We start from the raw sequence: 8,248 nt of genomic DNA, 5'->3' as shown, positions 1-8,248 counted from the left end.
AGGTGGAGCACCTCAGGTACGTCAGTTCCTCTCCTCCATCCCCTTCCGAAGAGAGACTGATAGAAGATAGTAAGCTTCAAATGTAACTATGGCTATATATGTGATATATATATATATATATATATTATATATATTATCTATATATATATATATATATATATATATATATCTATATATTATATCATATATATTAACAAAGAGAAGAGAGGGGATGAAAGAGAGAGAGAGGACAGAGAGAGAGAGAAGACAGAGACCAGAGAGAGAGAGAGAGACGAGAGAGAAGATGACCGAGAGACTGAGAGGAGAGAAGCGGAGAGAGAGAGGGAGAGAGAGAGAGAAGAGAGAGGAGAGGAGAGAGAGGAGAGAGAGAGAATGAGAGGATGAGAGATGAGAGGGAGAGGAGAGAGAGAGAGCAGAAGAGAGAGGAGAAGAGAGAGAGAGAGAGAGAGACTGATGAGAGAGGAGAGAGAGAGGGAGTAGATGAGAAATGAATGAGAGAGGAAGAGAGGAGAGAGGACAGAGAGAGAGATAGAGAGAGAGATCAGAGGAGGAGAGAGAGAGAGAGAGAGGAGCAGAGAGAAAAGAGAGAGAGAGAGAGAGAGAGTAGAGATCGGAAGAGCGAGAGAGAGAGTGAGAGAGAGAGAGAGAGAGAGATATGAGAGAGAGAAAGAGAGGAAAGAGAGAGAAAATGAAGAGAGAGAGAGAGATGAGAGAGAGAGACGAGAGAGAGAGATGGGAGAGAGGCGAGAGACGAGAGAGAGAGAGAGAGAGAGTTGTTTCAATACTAATCAATCAATCCTTTACAACAGGAACCGAAGTAGCCCAGTTTCTACATTCAGTCTGCAAAATTTAACAAAAAACGTGACTCATCGAAGAAAAACGTAACCTCGAAAGGGGGGGACCTTCGAATTTCCCGAGAAAGGACACTACTCACGACAAAGAATTAGAGTCTGACGTTCTCCTTGAAAAGAGGAGAATCCAACTGAGCCAGAGGTCGTCCAGGAAAAGGGACCTTGAACAACCATTCTACCGTATCTTCAGCGACTCTCGTGACAAAGAAAGATAAAGCCACAGCCAGACAGCGTAACGAGTCATTCGCTCGCTCCTGGTTTTCCAACCGATACCGGAGCTACAGGTCAGACGCCAGGAGTCCCAAATCCTTGCCAAGACAGAAAACACCGAGACGTCGTTCTGAACGCCGAATACCTTCTTCGAAAAGCACGGAAAATGGAATGCAAAGATGGACACGGTGTGCGCCTCAGATGACCAGCAGATCGAGGGCAGCGTGAGGAAAGCAGCGAAGATGGAGCAGAGAGACATCACGGTTACCGAGTGTCTCGAAGGTGCGGTTCAGTTCGCTTCTGATTTGATGTTTGCGTGTGAAATTTCCTGTGTTTTTTTTTAAGTGTGTTTTAGTATTAAGCCATCATCACCATCATTATAGTGATGGATGATGGTGGGATGATAATGTTGATGATGATGCATATGATAAGGAGGAGGAGGAGGAGGAGTAATGGGTATAGGGCATGGCGGATGGGGATGAGCAATGGATGAGGATCAATCACCATCATCATCATCCCTATCCCATTCCCCACTCCCCATCTCTATAAACTATCCTCTCCTCCCTCCTCCTCCTCCTTGCCTCTCCTCTCTCATCCTCAATCATCATCATCATCATCATCAATCATCATCATCATCATCAGCATCATTCATCATCATCATATCACATCATCTCATCATCTATCATAACCACCATAACCATAACCATTATCAATAAACATAACCATCACCAGCACCATCACCACCACCACCATCACATCACCACCACCACCACCACACAGTAAAATTACCAATCCCAAATACGGCATTCTAACACCACTACGGCTTACCCCTCCAGAGTTCCTTGCCGAGCGTCACACTAAGCCACCTGTGCCGACTAACGGAGTGCTTGGCTGCACCTGATGTGAGAGACTGCGCCTCCTCGAGAACCTCCGAGCTCGAGGCCATCCAAGCTGGTGTCCCGTCGACGCCTCCTGCAGCAGCTCGATTCCCGGAAGCTCCACCACGAAGGTATTATCTTGATTTTCTCTAATTATGGGACTGCCATAATGAAATGTTATCCTAGTGATAAGGCCTAGCCTAATTGTGTATAAAATGTGTCTACAGAGTCATACATATGGATGAGTATATAGAAATAATGGACCGTGTTGTGTGGGTGTGTGCGCGCACATACACACACAGATGGTATATATAATTAGATATATATAATATGATATATATATAATATATATAGATATATATAGATATATGTATAGATCATATATATGGGTTGTGGTTGGGGTGTGTGTGGTGTGTGTGGGGGTGTGTGTGTGTGTGTTGTGGTGTGTGTGTGTGGTGTGTGTGGTTGGTGTGTGGTATATATATACTATATATATATATATATATAGATTATCTATATATATATTATGAATATATATATATATATATATATTATATATAGATATATAAATAAAAAAAATAGAATATAGCAGATATATAATGCTAATATAGATATATCTATGTTCTAATACATAGGTATAGAATAGTATATATGTATATATATATAATATATATATATATATATATATATATCTATATATATATATATATATATATATCGATATATAAAGCTAGAAGAAAGAATATTTGGGTATTCATGTATTATCGTATCACAGTATATGAATAAATATATTACAAATTACTAATACAGGCATATGTACATCATACATAGATTGAATACAGACCATTTTCTAGCCGTGATAGACGTGATAGTTCCTTGGCACCTGCACGTTGGTTGAAAAAAACGATAGCTCTAAACTTAGTATTGAAAAGGTATACACGGATATAGGATTTTTTTGCAACTGGTCGACCTTTTTAACATTTTTCATCAGAATACGAAGCAAAACCTGTTAATTTTTCATGGCAATGCGTTCCATCCTTGAGCCCCTTTACTAACATGTATGATGAAGACTGACATTTATGATATATGATTTTTTGCAAAAGATTTTTTTTCAACCAATAACTGCAAGTATAAGTCAGTAATCAGCCCTTTCATAACACATCTGGTCCTCTCTTGTCCTCCCGTTTCTTTCTCCGTCGTTTTCATCTTCAGGACAATCCTTGTGTGTATTCGTGTATCCCTGCATCCGTGATTTTCTAGGCTCTCTAGTATTCTCCTTCTCCCCTTCTTCCTCTAATCTCACTCCCCCTCCGTCTCCGCCTACGTCAGCGCCCCGAGGATGCTCTTTGGAAGGGTGGCTGGACGTGGTACGGCCCATCACACACATCTCGGGTTTCCTGAAGGCCATCGGGGGCCTACTGTAGGTGGACCTGGACCTACGTAAGGAGGAGGACCGGTTCCCCTGAAGGCCGTGACTCGAAGAAAGGATCTCGCCTGTAACAAAAAGGTCGTTAGCTGTTTAAGGTTCCACTTGGTGTGTGCTGGATTGCATGGGGATTTAGGTGTGCGACTGCATGTTATCATGGTGTGGTTGTGTGTGTTGATGGCCTGGTTGGTGACTGTATGGGTGCGGGCGGTAAAGCTGTGATACAAAGAATTGAGGGAGATAAGTAATTTCATTTGGTACGAGAGAGCAGTATTTAATGTTCGGTATTAATATACGATAATGCTTCTGTAGATTTTTCAAGTATAAGTTAACACGTTGTAGTATGATGATTGTAACTTATAAATTTGATAATTTCGAAGTGACTAATGTTATTCATTACGAGAAATCACAATAGTGTCTTAGTCATTTACGTGACTAATATAAACATTCCTCTAATGATACATATATAGAAATCAAACTACATGTTCCATTAACCTATTCCCAGGGCAAATGACTAAGTTTCCTTTAAATAAAAAAAAATGCACCGATGTTGTGCATGATATGGTGGATATAAGATACTCAGGTAACCGTCTTATTTGGACAAGAAAGTGGAAAAACGATCGGATGAGTATCGTGACTTGGTGCATTTTCTCTTTTCATCATTAAACCCAAAAATCATCCGGACAGGAAATTGCTCATGCCAATTATAATACTCAGGGAAAAGAGGGTTATTGATGCAATAGGATATGGCACCTGTCGTTTATAGGGTCTAGCATTCAATTGATTTTTTTTTGCTCCCAGGTGGAAACAGGAAGTCCACGTCATACTGCATTGGTATCATGCAAAAGGATTATCTATGTAAAGGTAAAACTATTGTTGCTGAAAAAAGTTCACTTTCTTAAAAAGGGGGGGGGCACCCTTCGTCAGATACTAACAAGCACACGTATTATACTAGGTACCATAACTCAGCCAAGTCGATGACGAAAGCCACATACTTTGGATGGCATTGGTTCGCACACACATAACCACACACACACACACATAACCACACACACACACACACACATAACCACACACACACACACACATAACCACACACACACACACACACACACACAAACACAACACATGCACGCACGCACGCACAAGCACACAAATTTGGTTTTCTCCTGAAGCGCATTAACTGTCTCCATGTAAACAATGCTTGTGTATAAGTACAGTGCCTCAAATCAGAATAATGTTACATGATTAAGGAACATATGCTACAGAAAAATAGTTGTTACTAGGAATTGCAGCAAGCTTGGTAGAGCTACTGTCATGAAAAATACGACTAAACTAAAACATCAGTAAAAATTATAACCCCTTTTGAGGATATACATTAACAAAATCGAATAGCCTTTTTCCTAGTAAAGCTTTTCATGTTAAGGGCTTGTGTACACGCTTTTTCTACTGCTTCTCCCCCCATTTTGATTTTTTTGTACTGAGTGTTGAATCCAGTTTGCTTTCAGGTCTGCTCGGGGTCACAAGAACAGCCTACAAGAGCGCTTTTGTACGTTTAGCTAACAGTTTGCGCAAACTTTCATCGAAATAATAACTCTTGTTTTTAGATTCAGTAAAAGTGATATACCTAATATACGATTCAAATGCAGAATTCATTAAAAAACCGTATTCTCACATAAATTCTCTCTAATACAGGATGCACTAGGCCAGGCACTCAGCTGCGTGGGATGATGCACAGTTGCTTTGCGAAATAGTAGTGAATCAAAGAAATGTTGTTAAACATATTTCGAAATCGATTTTCCATTCATCCCTGTATATGTTTGCTATGACTGCAATATATGTGTGTATGTGTACATACATAGACGCACGCGCATAAGCAAACGCACACACACCACACACACACACACACAAACACCACACCACACACACACCCTACATACCCACCACACACACACACACACACACACACACACACACACACACACACACACACACACACACACACACAGATATATATATATATATATAAAAATATATATATATAAAAAAATATATATAAAATATATCAATAATACATATATGTATTTATGTAGTATATATATATATACATACAAATATATACATATATAATACATGCATACCAAAACACACATCTATATATGACATATATAGATACATTCATATATTATATATATATATAATATATAGTATATATATATATATATATTATATATATTATAATTATTATGTATATATATAATGTGTATATACATAAGACACACATACACACACACACCCAACCACACACACATACTTTTTTTCATTTTTAGAAATATTATATATATATATATTATAATATATATATATATATATATATATATAATTATATATGATATATGTGTGGTGTGTGTGTGTGTGTGTGTGTGTGTGTGTGGTGTGTGTGTGTGTGTGTGGTGTGGTGTGGTGTGTGTTGTGTGTGTGTGTGTTTATGTATATACACATTAGAATATACATATGTATAAGTAGGATATATATATCGAGAGATATATAGATACATGATATATATAACATATACATATATATATAGATATATATATTATATATGATATATATATATTATATAGATATACTGACATACACACACAGACACCACACACACACACACACACACCACACCCACACACACACACACACACACCACACAACAACACCACAACCACACAAACAAGTATATAATATATACTATATTATTATATATATTTATATAATATATATGTATGTATGTAATGTAATATATACATACATAAATATATATATATATATATATTAGATATATAGATATATATATAATTTATATGTAGATATTTGTAGATATATGTATACACGATACATACACATATACACACACACACACACACCACACATATATATATATTAATATATATATATATATAATATATATATACATATATATATCGTGTCATGTATGTATTCATGTACATCCCGAATGTCTATGAAGCTGCTCTATGCATCTTCATTATTCATATAATTAGTCTTCTCTCTTCTCTCATCTTCTTTCACCTATACAAAGATACACACATAATTGAATTTCTACAAAGAGAAAAGTTAGAGAGTAACAATTTAAATTCCCAAAGAAAGAAAGAAAAAAAAAAACAGCTTGAGGAGAGATGCAAATAACACATTTTCATTCAAGAAATCAAAACCTGAGCGGTGGGGGGAGTCTCCTCTACCCCTCCCAGCCTTTCCACAGGAGCGGTCCCCACCCACCCACAGGCGGCTCGATGAGAATAGCCATATCCAAAACAGCGGCCATTTCTCGAAGACAGAGGCACAGATGAACAAGAAATCTGCGGGCGGCACAGAAGGAGTAAGAATGAATATTTTTCCGACATTCGATCCCTCGCGAACAATAAAATTTTCTTTTGAGAGAGGACGGAGCAATTTTGAGTTACGTTTGCTGCCGCTAATGTCGTACCGCGATCCTGTATGTGGGGGGGAGGGAGGATCCCGTATGGAAAATGTTATGGATTGAATTCCATAGGGTACAGAATACAGCAAACTCATTATTTTTTCCTTAACAAATTATATAAGAAGACAAAAGAGGTGAATTTCGGAATATGACAAGTAACAGCAGGTCGGACAGATTAGATTATTTACAGTTAGCGTACACCAATGATGATGATAATGATAATGATAACAGCCATAGTAATGATAAAAAAAGGGGAATAATGGATGAACACAGTGGTAATAATAATCAATGAAATATAATAGTAATGATTGTTAACAATAACACCGATAATAGTAATAATGATAGTACTAATCATAATAGTATATAATGATAATATAACAAAGGAATAAAGAAACGAAAAACCACGACTTAAAGCTCAGGAGGAGGAGAGGGGGAAACCCCGAAGAATAAAAACTTCCCCTTGGACCAATTTAGCCAAAATAATAAAACAGGAAATCAAAAGGCAAGGATTGATAATAGTTTAATGGGAAAAAATCCTATCGAAACGCTCAAAGGGACAAGGGCCTGGCGCGTAATCGAATCCGAAGCCGTGTTTACAAAAGACCGAACACATAAATAACTGAGACCTTTATTTGTCTCTTGTGAAATAATAAAAAAAAGGAAAAAAGACAAAAAAAAAAGAAGATGACCAATTGGATAGTCTTGAATAGGGCATTGATATTTTTTATTGGTAGGCCGAGCAGGAACCTCTTTAGTCCGAACGGGTTTTTGAGATTCATGAGTGCGCTTAGGATCCTAGATTTTTTTGTTCTCCGTTCTCTCTTTTTTATAATATTATTTCTCTCTCTTTTCTCTTTTCTCTACCCATCCGTGTCGAGGGTTATAACGCTTCTTGTGGTAAATCAGCCTAATGGTATTACGGAATAAGCTATTGAATCTATTATTTGTAGAGATGGAGGGTCTTGCGTTTTCTATATATTTTTAACAGATCTGTCATCAGAAACCCTGACACGTATATATGTGTGTATTTAATATAATATATATATATATATTATAATATCTATATTATATATATATATGTATAATATATATATTATATATAATATATATATCACTATATACATATATATATATTATATATATATAATATATATATATAATATTAATCTATATATATATAATATAATATCTTTGTGTGTGTGTGTGTTGGTGTGTGTGTGTATGTGTGTGTGTGTGGTGTGTGTGTGTGTGTGGTGTTGTTGTGTTGTGCGTGTGTGTGTGTGTGTGTGTGCGCGTGCGTGTGTGTAGATACACACACACCACACACACAAAAGTATATAAATCAATATATATATATATATATATATAATTAAAAAAAAAACATATATATAGA

General features: G+C 36.9%; 1 pseudogene; it reads left to right on the top strand.

The window, feature by feature from the left end:
• LOC119579702 overlaps window positions 1-5,096 on the top strand; it is a 5,638-nt pseudogene extending 542 nt beyond the window's left edge.
• Window positions 5,097-8,248: the final 3,152 nt, after the last annotated feature.

The sequence above is a fragment of the Penaeus monodon genome, chromosome 12, assembly GCF_015228065.2.
Source record: "Penaeus monodon isolate SGIC_2016 chromosome 12, NSTDA_Pmon_1, whole genome shotgun sequence".
NCBI classification, from domain to species: domain Eukaryota; kingdom Metazoa; phylum Arthropoda; class Malacostraca; order Decapoda; family Penaeidae; genus Penaeus; species Penaeus monodon.
The sequence above is the reverse complement of the archived record's forward strand: the minus strand, read 5'-3'. Positions and strand labels throughout refer to the sequence as shown.